The following is a 13,489-nucleotide window of genomic DNA, read 5'->3' on the forward strand; positions in this document are numbered from 1 at the left end:
TTTGTTTAGTTTTCCTTTTTAGAAATTTTTTTTTTTTTTTTTTTTTTTTTTTTTTTTTTTAAATCAGGACAGAATTCCCCTATGGTTTAATAGACAGTTTTTCCTTCTTCTACCAACTTTTTGGATTTTCAGTTTAGCCCCCATTACACTTAGAAAAAAATTTTAATGTGGATTTTTATGTGGAAATACAAGTGCATGTGGCTTTTTTAGTCCTAACTACATTTATTGAGCATTTACTGTGTGTTAGGCACATTATACTGTGTCAGCTTTCTTGAAAACATAATACATAGCCCAAAGAAAACGGGAAAATGAAATGTATAGACCAAGAAGTTCACAATCTAGGAGAGAGGGTTAGGTATATAAACAGTTAGCTATTATACCATACATGGAGCAGGAACAAAGCCCTACAAGAGAACAACAAATGGTAAATTATTTAAGCCTGGGAGACAGCAAAGTCTTAGAGAGAAAGCATTTGAGTTGGGTCCCTAGGAATGAATGTATGGTGTTGGGTGCAGATAACAGAAGAAAGAGCAAGGTATGGGATGAGGAGTCACATTTTAAGTAGAAGAAACAGCATGAGTAAAGACATAGAAGCACAAATATGTATAGCATGCTTCAGAAATTGCAAATACCCCTGGATGGATGGCATGTGGAATGTGTTAGCTGGGAAAAATGGACTGAGACCAGAACATACAGGACCTTCCATGCCACAATTAGGAATTTGGATTCTGTTGCATAGACTGTAGGGGGGCATTGCAGGTTTTTAAGCAGAGAAATGACCCGATCAGATGTGTATTTGGAAATGATTATTTTGGTAACAGTGTCAATGATTAAATTACGGAAAGAGGAGATTGTTTAATAAGGGGGAAATGCATCCAGAAAACAATAGAATGTCCTTAACAAGGCATCAGAAGCATTTACAATAGGTCTCTCAGATGTGGGTGCCAGGCTTTATTATATTTTCCAATTATGGTTCATTTTCCTTTTATTTCCAGCCAGTCTTTAGCCATTGTTCTAGCAACAGAATGTATATGGAACAAAACAAGTTAATTCATTTATTTAAAAAGTTTATTATGGTCTACTACATGCAAGTCCCCATGCTAAGTGCTGAGAGAATTCAAAGATGAATAAGACACATTCCCAATCTTCATAGAATTTACAGTTCCATACGAACTGCAAAATTACTTAAATAATATTTATTAAATATTCAGTTTATGTAGATTAATACTCAGTGCACATTGGTTAAAACATATATAAAAAGAGAAAGGCAACAAAGAAGAAAAAGGAATATGGGCAAAGAAAGGATATAAATCTAAAGAAACCAGAACAGCCCATTTTTCTTGATTAATAGTGTCAATTGACTATTTGCCCTGCAAAATGAAATCATTAACATTACTGTACTTCCTCTCAAACTCTGACTCTAACTCCCAATTTCTGTGGTTTATATAATCTGTTTTATCAGGCTTTATAATACTTATGGCTTTTAGCAACCATATTTCTTCTAGTTGTTTAATCTCACTTCAGTATTCAAATGGATTCAGTGCTTGCAACCAGTCCTTTTATCCTCCAGATTCACTATTCCTGGAGGTTTTATTTTTTATTTTTAAAGATTTGTGCATTTATTTGAGGGCAAGAGAGAGAGCATGAGCAGGAGGGGCAGAGGAAGAGGGAAAGAGAATCTCAAGCGGACTCGGAGCCCTACTAGGGGCTCGATCTCATCACTTTGAGATCGGCACCTGAGCTGAAACCAAGGGTCCAATGTTTAACTGACTGTGCCACCCAGTCTGGAGGCCTTATTTTTATCCATTCATGTCCTGGTAGGTGGGATTTCTTTGCTAAGTAGTTTAAGAATGGCCAATAGCCACATACTGTTTAACAAAGTGTTTTTATTAGCTTCAGGTGTAGAGTATAGTGATTCCACAATTCCATACGCAATCTGGTGCTCATCACAAGTGCATTCCTTAATCCCCAACACTATTTCACTCATCCTCCCACCTACCTCCCCTCTGGTAACCATCAGGTTATTCTCCGTAATTAAGAGTCTGTTTCTTGATTTCTCTCTCTTTTTCCATTTGCTTGTTTGTCTTGTTTCTTAAATGCCACATATGAGTGAAATCATGTGGTATTTGTCTTTCTCTGACTTATTTTGCTTAGCATTATACTGTCTAGTTCCATCCATGTTGTTGCAAATGGCAAGGTTTTATTCTTTCTCATGACTGGGTAATATTCCATTATATATATAATGTCTTCTTTATCCATTCATCAGTGGATACCTGGGCTGCTTCCATAATTTGGCTATTGTAAATAATGCTACAGTAAACAAAGGGGATGCATGTATCCCTTCATATTAGTGTTTTTGTATTCTTCCGGTAAATACCCAGTATTGTGGTTACTGATCATAGGGTAATTCGATTTTTAACTTTTTGAGGAATCTCCATACCGTTTTCCAGAATGGCTGCACCAGTTTGCATTCCCAACACAGTGCATGAGCATTCCTTTTTTCCATATCCTCAACAACACCAGTTGTTTCTTGTGTTGTTGATTTTAGCCATTCTGACAGGTGTGAGGTGATACCTCTTGGTAGTTGTGATTTGCATTTCCCTGATGATCAGTGATGTTGAGTAGTTTTTCATGTGTCTCTTGGCCATCGTATGTTTCTTTGGAGAAATATCTGTTCAGGTCTTCTGCCTATTTTTTAATTGGATTATTTGGGGGTTTTGTGGATCAGGGGTGGGGGATGTTACCTGAGTTCTTTTTTATCTATCTGTTGCATTTATACTGAACAAATACTTGCATAGAAACGTTACTTTGTGCTCACACTTTCTTCACGTTCTTTCAGAATTTTATAGCTATCACCCTTTTGTCTTTTTCCCTAACATTTGCTATGGGAAAGTCTCAGATGAATCAAACTTTTCCCAAATGTGACTTTTTTTTTTTTCAAGATACCTGGAGGATTCATATATTTAACTCTGAAGTTCAAGAACTTAATCAGAATATATCTCTCTGTCAATTTTTCTGAATCAATTTTCCCTGGTATAAGAGGGGTAGTTTTCTGAACAATAGCTCTTATTATCTTTGAGTTTGTTGTTTTCTTCCAGGACACCAGGTAGCTCAATATTGGATCATATTTGAGTATATATTTCTTTTTCTTTTTTTTAATTCTCAAATCTCTATGGCCTTTCCCTCTTTATTCATTGTGTCTGTCCCCAAGTCTCTCCTCCATGCCATTAACTTGATTTTTAGCCAAGTCTTTTTTGTTCCTTGTTGTTGAATTCACAATCCACTCACTGAGCCACCCAGGCACCCATCAATTATTCTGTTGTTTTTATGTTTCACCTGGGATTTCTTATTTTATTGAATGTTATTTTTTACTGAGTCTATAGTAGAAAACATTTGTAAGGAATATGCTTCTTGGGGTGCCTGGCTGACTCAGTTGGAAGACCATGCAACTCTTGATCTCTGGGTGGTGATGTCAAGCCCCACATTAGGTGTAGAGATAACTGAAATAAATAAACTTTAAAGAATACTCTTCCCGGGGTGCCTGGGTGGCTCAGTGGGTTAAAGCCTCTGCCTTCGGCTCAGGTCATGATCTCAGGGTCCTGGGATCGAGCCCTGAGTCAGGCTTTCTGCTTGGCGGGGAGCCTGCTTCCTCCTCTCTCTCTCTCTGCCTGCCTCTCTGTCTACTTGTGACCTCTGTCTGTCAAATAAATAAATAAAATCTTTAAAAAGCAAGCAAACAAACAAAAAACACTCTTCCCTTCTCTGGGTTGTGACCAAAAAAATTTCTCCTTGACCAGATTTTAATCAGCATCTTCTGAATCCTCATCCCTATTAGCTTTGACTTTTGGACTTTTTCCATCCTTTGGAATTTTGTCCATCTCTGCATCACTCAGTTTTAGGAAGAATCTGTTAAGACAGTTTAGCCAGAATCCTCCCAAACTCAATATCTGATCATCTTCAACATCTTACCAAATACCTCATCTCCTGCTCTTTCCCAGGAGATGTTTGTTCATTTTGGCCCATCTTTAGCAACAATCTTGTTAGGGTGTTTTTGCCAGAATCTCGCCTTATCCCTATTTCTTCTTAGTAATTGTTCATCCACCAACCACACACCCTGTCCTGACGCTGCTCCTAGATTATAAATTCCCAGTTTTCCTTACTGTATTCAGAATTGAGCCTGGTTTCACACTGAGGTCTTTTATCTCCTGAATAACTTTTCTGAATAAAGTCTGTTTTTAATCATTTTAACTTTAGTAACTTTAACTACTGCCCAGCTCTGGTTTTTCCTTAGCAGTTGTTTTCATCTGAACTAGATTTTCACCTGTTTTTCTTTTGCTTTTGCTTTTCCTTTTTTTTTTTTTTTTTTTTAGATTTATTTATTTGACAGGGAGAGAGACACAAGCAGGGGGAGTTGAAGGAGAAGCAGGCTTCCCACTGAGCAGAGAGCCCAATGTGGGGCTCAATCCCAGGACCCTGGAATCATGACCGGAATGGAGGGCAGATGCCCAATGACTGAGCCACCCAAGCACCCCTTTCACCTGTTTTTCAAAAAATATCCTTCACCCGTTTTCTTTCTACCATGCTTGAATGGTGGTCATGTTAGTACGGTTCACCCAGTTCATGCCTAGCATGGACAGACTTTTCAGACTTTCACTTTGCTCTGATATATGCCAGTTTTTCTTACCTCAGTTTAAGAGTTCGGAGTTGTTTTCTAACTAATTTTCTCTGACATGAGGATTCAGGATAAGGGAAAGAAAAAAAGGAAGTTAGGGCCGAGTGATGCCCTTAGTAGCCGTTCTCTCTTGTAAGACCCAGTTAAAGAGCCTATGCCAGCCCAGTCTAACCAGTCAGGGGTGCTAGAAACCTCCGTTCTTTTGCTCAGCCTATAGGAAATGGAAAGCTCCGGGGGAAAGGGAAAGCTCATGTGGTATATGGAGGCTTCTATCTAAAACAATTTACTTGGATTCCTGCATCTCTCCATGCTACCCAGAATTACTTATCTATACCCTCAGAATTCTTCACATGTTAATGAAGGTATCATCGAGAATACTCAGAGAGCTGTCAACTCCCCACTACACCCTTATTTCCTCTCAATCTACTCTGAGGAATGGGGGTAGGGTGAGGAGCCATACTTACTGTACCAGAATATTGTTTCATTTGTTGGCCACTTTTATTTTTTTTTTTTAAGATTTTATTTATTTATTTGACAGAGAGAAATTACAAGTACACTGAGAGGCAGGCAGAGAGAGAGAGAAGGAAGCAGGCTCCCTGCTGAGCAGAGAGCCCGATGCGGGACTCGATCCCAGGACCCTGAGATCATGACCTGAGCCGAAGGCAGCGGCTTAACCCACTGAGCCACCCAGGCGCCCCTGTTGGCCACTTTTAATTTATGTGTAAGGTTTTATCCTTTACCTTGTTGTAGCTGCTGGCAAATTTTGGGCTTTGCCAATGAAATTTTGTTGTTCATTTCCTTAGGTATTGGTGGAGAGAAAAACTGCCACCCTGCCCAATTCTTGTCTCCTTACTCAGAAGTTTGTCACCTAAGGTCAACTAGGTTTGAAGTAGTTGCTAATCAAAGATATTTTCATAAAGACATTCAAATAGAAAAGAAAGGAAGAATAAACATTCCATAGTGCACATGTTAATCATTCAGTAAATGTCTGCAGAATTAATTTAAAAGTTTCCCTGGACATCATTCAGTTAATTAAAACTGCAAATCATTATTACATCTTATCATTTCAATTTTTCCATTATAGTAATAAGGGAGCCCTCACTATATGCCAGAGACTCAGCTGGGTACTTTACATGCATTGTCTAATTGAATCCTCACAACACTATGGTGAGGTCAGGCTATTGCTACCATCCCCATTTTATAGATGAGGAACTTCCAATGTAGTGAAACGAAACAATCTGTCGTAAGCATTCCGCTATCAGGAGGCAAAACCTGGACTCATATCTAGGTCTCCGGTGCCAGAGACTATGCATTTAATAACTATGTTACATAGTCTTCTTTTTCAGCAAGTTAGTGAAAAGAATGGAGTCGGAAGAACTGAATACAAGCTCTAGATCCAACATTATATACAGTATAATCTTGGCAAGTCATTTGAAGTCTGTTACTCATTCATAAACTGGGGATAATAAGGTCTTCCCTGACTGTTCTGAAAGTCCTAAGACTTTTATTTTAAAATAGCAGGTTGAATGCAGCATTTACCTCTGTTCTTGCTCCAAGTCCACCCAAACAACAGTAACGTGATTTTTAAAAAGCATAAACCTATGAGACCAAAGTGAATGGAGAGGAACCACGGCAATAACATTTTGGAAAACTGAAAATACAGGGGTGGGGAGTTAACAGTTGACTGAGCAGACCCAAGAAAATTGAATCCAAACCCAGCAAAGGGGAGAGCTGAGAGGCAATCTTATTTGCACACAGAACCCACACAATATTTAAAGATTGATATACCAGGTACTTAACAGAAGTGGAGCTAGGACAGAAAACAGAATTGTTTGAAAGTCCATTTAAGTAACGGTTCCTTTCCTCAACTCCATGCAGCGAAGAGACTTCTTTTCTCCACTCTGTTAGGCAATTCCCTGGAGAGAGCAAAACAGTTTCTGAAGGGGGTAGGGGAGTCACCAGAAATTTAAGTAATATCTCTAACATAAAATAGAGACCAAAACAAAAAAGAAACAGTCAACTTCAAGGTTGGAAAGACTACACAGGAGAAAGAAAAATTTAAAAAAGCAATTTATTAGTAAGGATTCTAACAGAAATAGGAGATGAGGGCGCCTGGGTGGCTCAGTGGGTTAAAGCCTCTGCCTTCAGCTCAGTTCATGATCCCAGGGTCCTGGGATCAAGCCCCGCATCGGGCCCTCTGCTCAGTGGGGAGCCTGCTTCGCCCCTTCTCTCTCTGCCTGCTTCTTTGCCTACTTGTGATCTCTGTCAGTCAAATAAATAAATAAAAATCTTTTTAAAAAAGAAAGAAATAGGATATGATTTGGCATCTCTTAAATAAGTACAGGATGCCATTCAGGGGGGAAAACATTCCGATAATAATAACAAAAAAGAGTACCTTTATAAGTGTAAAATAAAACAAGAGAAATGAAAATTGAAAGGTAGTAAGAATAGAGATAAAGGGTAGAGGGCAGGAAATTATCAAAGGCACAATTCAAGAAAATTTTCTATGCTGCAGAACATGAATTTCCAAATTTAGAGGACCTACCAAGTGCCTAGCACAATAGATAGAAACAAAATCACACCATGGCACACCACTGTGAAATTTCAGAACACTAGGAACAAAAATAAGCTTCCAGAAAGGAAAAAAGCTACAAACAAGCATTAAGATTACAGTGGACTTTTCAATAGAACCCTGGATCAAGGAAAATATTAGGGCAACATCCACAGATTCTGAGGAAAATGATTTTCAACCTAGAATTCTGTATTCAAATAAACTACCAATTGGATAAAAAGATATTTTAGATATGCCAGACCTCAATTAATGTGATTCTTATACATCTTTCCTCAGGAAGCTATTGGAGGATGGGCTCTTCCAAAATGTGAGAGCTAACCAAGAAATAGAATACATGGTAGATTGCATTATGTGTTCAAAATATTCCCTGCCTCTCTCTATCAGGACTAGAATTTTACTCCCATCCCACTAACGTCAATCTTGGCCATCGGTTTGCTCTGAACAATAAAATGTAAAAGAAAATGCTGACTCCTATTGCTCTTTTCTTTCCCCAAACATTGGTATGGCTCAGATGATGACTGCTCCTGGGTCCTGGGAAAAAGGCAAGAGGGAGCAGGGGTGCAGCCAATCCACAATAAATAGCTAACGAAAATGAGAAATAAATGTTTTTTGTTTGAAGCCACTGAAATTTTGGAGTTACTGGAGGCACCTGCCTGACTCAGTCAGTAGAGCATGCGACTCTTGATCTCAGGGTTGTAGGTTCAAGCCCCACATTAGGTCTAGAGGTTACTTAAAAATAAAATCTTTAAAAAAGAAAAGAAAAGAAAAGAAAGGATGTTTTAGAGTTGTTATTAAAAAAGAAAAGAAAAAAGTTTCAAAAGTTCATACATATGATCCTGGAAATGGGATCTAACACAAGAGATATGTGAATCCAAAGCCTTAGAAGGAAGGAAGGAGGGGCACCTGGGTGGCTCACAGGGTTAAGCCTCTGCCTTCAGCTCAGGTCATGATTTCAGAATCTTGGGATCGAGCCCCACATCAGGCTCTATGCTCAGTGCAGAGCCTGCTTCCTTCTCTCTCTGCCTGCCTCTCTGCCTACTTGTGATCTCTCTCTGTGTCAAATAAAAAAAATAAAAAAAAGAAGGAAGGAAGGAAGAAAGAAATTAATTCTCAGACTAAAGGTAATATTTAATCCCAGAATCACAGCTGTGAAGCAACTCTAGAGAAGAATCAAAGCCAAAATAGAGGAAATCAGAAGGCTCTCAGGTGTTTCAAAGAAGGTAAAAGTGATAGATGTAACATAGTGTAAAGAAAGATATTTCTGGGGGAGAATTTCATTGAGTTAGTGATAATTATATCAAAACAAAGCAAGTGAAAAATAAAAATGAAGCATTTAATAGCTCTAGGAAAAACAAAAGGAAAAGTTGTAATAGTATATTAGCATTTCCATAGTCATAGTAATATAAGTGTTGATTTTATTTAACCAACAGTACGATATAACTATATTGGGAGAATGGACAGGAAACAACGTACATGTGTGACTGGGGTAGGCTGGGGGTAAAGGCAATTGAAAGATATATCTTTCATAGATAACACCTAATTTTTTTAAAATCAAGAAGTAGCAGCATAGGCATATTATTTAGAGATACTGAGACAAATACAAAAAGAAACAGCTAAAATAACTGAAAATTTTTGCCTCTGGGGAAGGAAGATGAGAAAATTGGGGACCAGAGAATCCATGTCTGTAATAGACTTGATAGAACTATTTGACTCCTATACTATATGTATGTTTAAAATAAAAACAAATATGAAAATAAGATGAAAACTAGGGGTGCCTAGCTGCCTTAGTCAGTAGAGCATGCGACTCTTGATCTCAGGGTCGGGAGTTTGAGCCCCACGCTGGGCATAGAGTTTACTTAAAACAAACAAACAAACAAACAAAAAACGGAGGGGTGCCTGGGTGGCTCAGGGGGTTAAGCCTCTGCCTTCAGCTCAGGTCATGATTCCAGGGTCCTGGGATTGAGCCCCACAATCAGGCTCTCTGCTCAGTGCAGAGCCTGCTTCCTTCTCTCTCTCTCTCTCTCTGCCTGCCTCTCTGCCTACTTGTGATCTGTATTTGTCAAATAAATAAATAAAATCTTTAAAAAAAAATTGAAACTAAAACATCGCAGCACAGGGGCAGCTTAAGGCTTAAAAACTCAAAAGACACAAAAAGAAAATTAATATAATACCAGTGAAACACACATTTATACACCAAATGAAGGAAGGGGAGGGAGGAAGGAAAGGAGACAGGCGGAAAGGCAGGAAGGAAGGAGAAAAAGAACTTTGGGGCTGCCTGGGTGGCTCAGAGGGTTAAAGCCTCTGCCTTCAGCTCAGGTCCTGATCTCAGGGTCCTGGGATCCCTCGAGCCCTGTGTCAGGCTCTCTGCTCAGCAGGGAGCCTGCTTCTCCCCCTTTCTCTGCCTGCCTCTCTGCCTACTTATCATCTCTCTCTCTCTCTCATAAATAAATAAAATCTTAAAAAAAAAAAAAAGTGAAAGAACTTTGTAAACTGGAGAGCACTGAGAACATTTATAGCAAATGTGAACAAGTTAGAAGACTGTGTAACATGGAAGCAGGAGATCATAATGGGTAAAAGCATGACTCTAGGTTCAGATAGCCCATGACTCAAATTCTACCTCTACTACATACTAGCTGTATGACCTTAGGAATATCACTAAGCCTCAGATTCCTCATTTGTAATACAAGGATAATAATAGTCCTCTCTCCTAGCCTTGATGTGAGAATGAAAAGAGATCAACACTTCCATGAAGAAAACATCAGGAAAATTTTTGCTAATACCAACCTCTTCTGATCTCTGTCTTTCCTGTGGACTGATGGACATGAAATGACAAAAAGACAATCAATAGAAGGGAAAATTGGAACCAAAAAGCTGAGATGATACCCAAACCGGAGAGCCAGGCTCTGAATAATTGAAAACTGCATTGTGGTTGCTTTGGCTGCAGCAGTTGGCAAGCCAACTGCCTCAGAGCTACAGCTGTTTCTTGCTCTTCTCTGTTCCTTTCTTGTTCTTTTCCCTCCTTCATTCCTAACTATTGTCATTATCATCATCTTTTAGTGGACACTGAGCATCTCATTGATTTAGCAAATGTTAGTTGGATTCTAAATGCACATCTTTTAGTCTCTGCTTCCCTTGTGCTCAGCTTATCTACGTACATAATTTAGGCAACAAGATAAGTTTGTAGATAGGGAAAGGAATTTTTTTTTCTGCAACAAGATATTGTTATGATCAATAATAGGTAAGGGGGCTTATTAATCCAAGAGCAACAAGGATCTTTGACCAGCATCCAACTCTCCCAGAAGATCATTTTCCTCTGCAAATAGTGTAATTCTGAATCCAAAAGCCATTCCCTTCCCTAATCTGGTAATCATGAAACATGACTTTTTCAAATTAGATTTTTATGTCATGCTAAATAAACCTAGTTCTTCCTGGCATACTAGGACGCAGGTTTTTTAAGGACGTGGTGAGTGGGGGAGCTTCCAAACTCTAAGAGTTTATTGCCAGGAGAAATCTAGGAGTTCTATGTGGAATATAGTCATTATTTTTTTTTCTACCCATCACTCAGAGATGCAGCTAGGGCTAACATAAGGCATCCTTAAGGACCACCATTCCTTCATTGAGAGAATGCCCAGAAGTTAAATGGTGCTTCTTGTGACTCAAAGTAAAGAAGACAAATGAAACTGCCTAAGAAACTGCCTTTCTCATAGACACCCTGGTGTTTTGTTCTCCTTCTCTCCCAGTCCTTTTTATCCTCATCCATATAGGTGGGCCTTTGGGAGCTCAAGATTCCACCCAACCCATCCTTATAACCATCCCAGCACCCAGTGTAACTTAACCATTACTGCTGTGGTTCCAGACCCACACTGTAGCTCTGACACAGAATTCTCCCCAGTTTCTGGTTTCTTTCTTTCTCTTTAAAGATTTTATTTATTTATTTGACAGAGACAGTGAGAGAGGGAACACAAACAGGGGGAGTGGGAGAAGGAGAAGCGGGCCTCCTGCCAAGCAGGGAGACCAATGTGGGACTCCATCCCAGGACCCTGGGATCATGACCTGAGCTGAAGGCAGACGCTTAACGACTGAGCCACCCAGGCACCCCAGTGGTTTCTGTGTTCCTTCCTGGTTCCCTTGGTTGGCTCCTGAGTCTTCAGACACTGAAAAATCACAGTCCCCCCACCCCCACCGGAGAAAGGGTCTAGTAGGCTCTTACTAGTCCTTCATTCCAGATGCTGCTTTATGCAAATAGCAGGCTATTTAGATCTCTAACTATTCCTTCTCCTGGATTTCCCAGCACTGTGCTATCTACCTTAGAAAAATTGACTTTAAGTTACTCCTCCTTCTTCTGCTTCCCCAAGCCACCCTCCCTTTCCTATCTCCATATCCTTCTGATATGCATCAGTGAGGCAGGGTTTCCTCCCAAGATCTGCAGCTCGGTCCACTTTGTACCTCTCCTCAGCCAGTGTACCTTGTCCACTTATAGTTAACTAGCACATGCTGGCCCTCTCCTAAGACAATACAGTCATCCAACCAATGTACTGGGAAGAATGTGATTCTCATAAGGAAGTTAGAAGTCTGAACTCTGGATCAAGGCAATTGGTCCATGCATGCATGACTCTATAGTTCTCCATACCCACCCTTCTGCATGTTAAAAAGACATATAACTATTTCCCTACTTTTGAGTCACTAACTGGGTTTGAAAGAATATGGCACTGATTGGAATAATTAGTTCTGTTGGTTGAACTTTCAAAAAATAAATATTTTTCTTTCTGGGGGCATACTATCAGTTAATGACACTATAGGCTAGGCACTATACTCAGTGCTTTCTATAAGCTAACTCACTTAATCCTCACAACTACCCAATGAAGTAGGTATTGTTATTTTTAAAATTTTTTATTTATTTTTAATTCCAATATAACTAACATATAGTGTTATATTAGTCTCGGGCGTACCATATAGTGATTCAACAATTCTATACACTACCCAGTGTTCATCACAATAAGTGTACTCTTAATCCCCTTCACCCATTTCACACTTCTCTCTGACCATCTCCTTTCTGGCAACCGTCAGTTTGTTCTCTATATCTCTAAAGAGTCTGTTTTTGTCTTTCTTTTTCTTTTTTTGTTTATTTTGTTTCTTTAAATTCCACATATGAAGGAAGTACTATGGTATTTGTCTTTCTCTGACTTATTTTATTTACATTATACCCTTTAGTTCCATCCATGTTGTTGCAAATGGAAGGATTTCGTTCTTTTTTATGGCTGAGTAATATTCCAGTGTGTATATATATTGCATCTTCTTTATCTATTCATCTGTTGATGGACACTTGGGCTGCTTCCATATTTTGGCTACTATAAATAATGCTGCAATAAACACTGGACTGCATATGTCTTTCCAAATTAGTGGTTCTGTTTCCTTTGAGTAAATACCCGGTAGTGGAATTATTGGATCATACTGTTATTATCCCTACATCACAAACGAGAAAATTAAAGCACAGAGAGCTTGAAATGCTTACACAGGTAGTAAAACCGGGTGTTAAACCCAAGCAGTCCTAGAAGACCACTATGTAATATTGCCTTTGCAAAACTAAAACAAATAGTGGGGATGGGGGGTTGTTTTTAGTTTCTCCTTCAAAATGGACATTATAGTTCTTAAAATAAGGAAAGTCCAGACTGATTACTTTCACCAAATCAGAACTCCTGATACATTTGGCTCTGTCTTCATAATACACTTGCTAATATAAACAGGAAAGCAGCCAATTACTAGTAAAGTGTGCTTTGTATTTATTAAACAATACTATAAAATTCTGATGAAAACCCCTATTGTAATTCAGACTTGAGGTTTTTTTGTTGGTGTTCAGAAACTGGTCCAGCTGTTCCTCCAGCTGCCTGGTTATTCGACAGGAACAAAATCAGTGAATCAGTTCAAATTCTAAATTTTGAAAAGGACAATGCATTTCCTTTTGTCTTCATAAGTCACCTACATTTAAATTACAATGCCAAAGCAACGACGCTGCATGAGCAAATTTACATAATTGGTGTCAGGGGTCTAAAGCAGAAGCAAAGGGGGCTAGAAATTGATGGAACTGATAGAGGTGATTATTCTATCCATCTTAGCTTCTTTTTAAGCCCTTTCATAATGGAGACATTAAATTGCTGTGCATATCTCCTTTAAGTCTAGCTGTATAATAAGGGCATAATTAGGTTAAAGAAAGAAAATGCAACCATAAGGTTTTGCATGTTTATAAC

Source organism: Mustela nigripes, chromosome 13, assembly GCF_022355385.1.
Source record: "Mustela nigripes isolate SB6536 chromosome 13, MUSNIG.SB6536, whole genome shotgun sequence".
NCBI lineage: Eukaryota > Metazoa > Chordata > Mammalia > Carnivora > Mustelidae > Mustela > Mustela nigripes.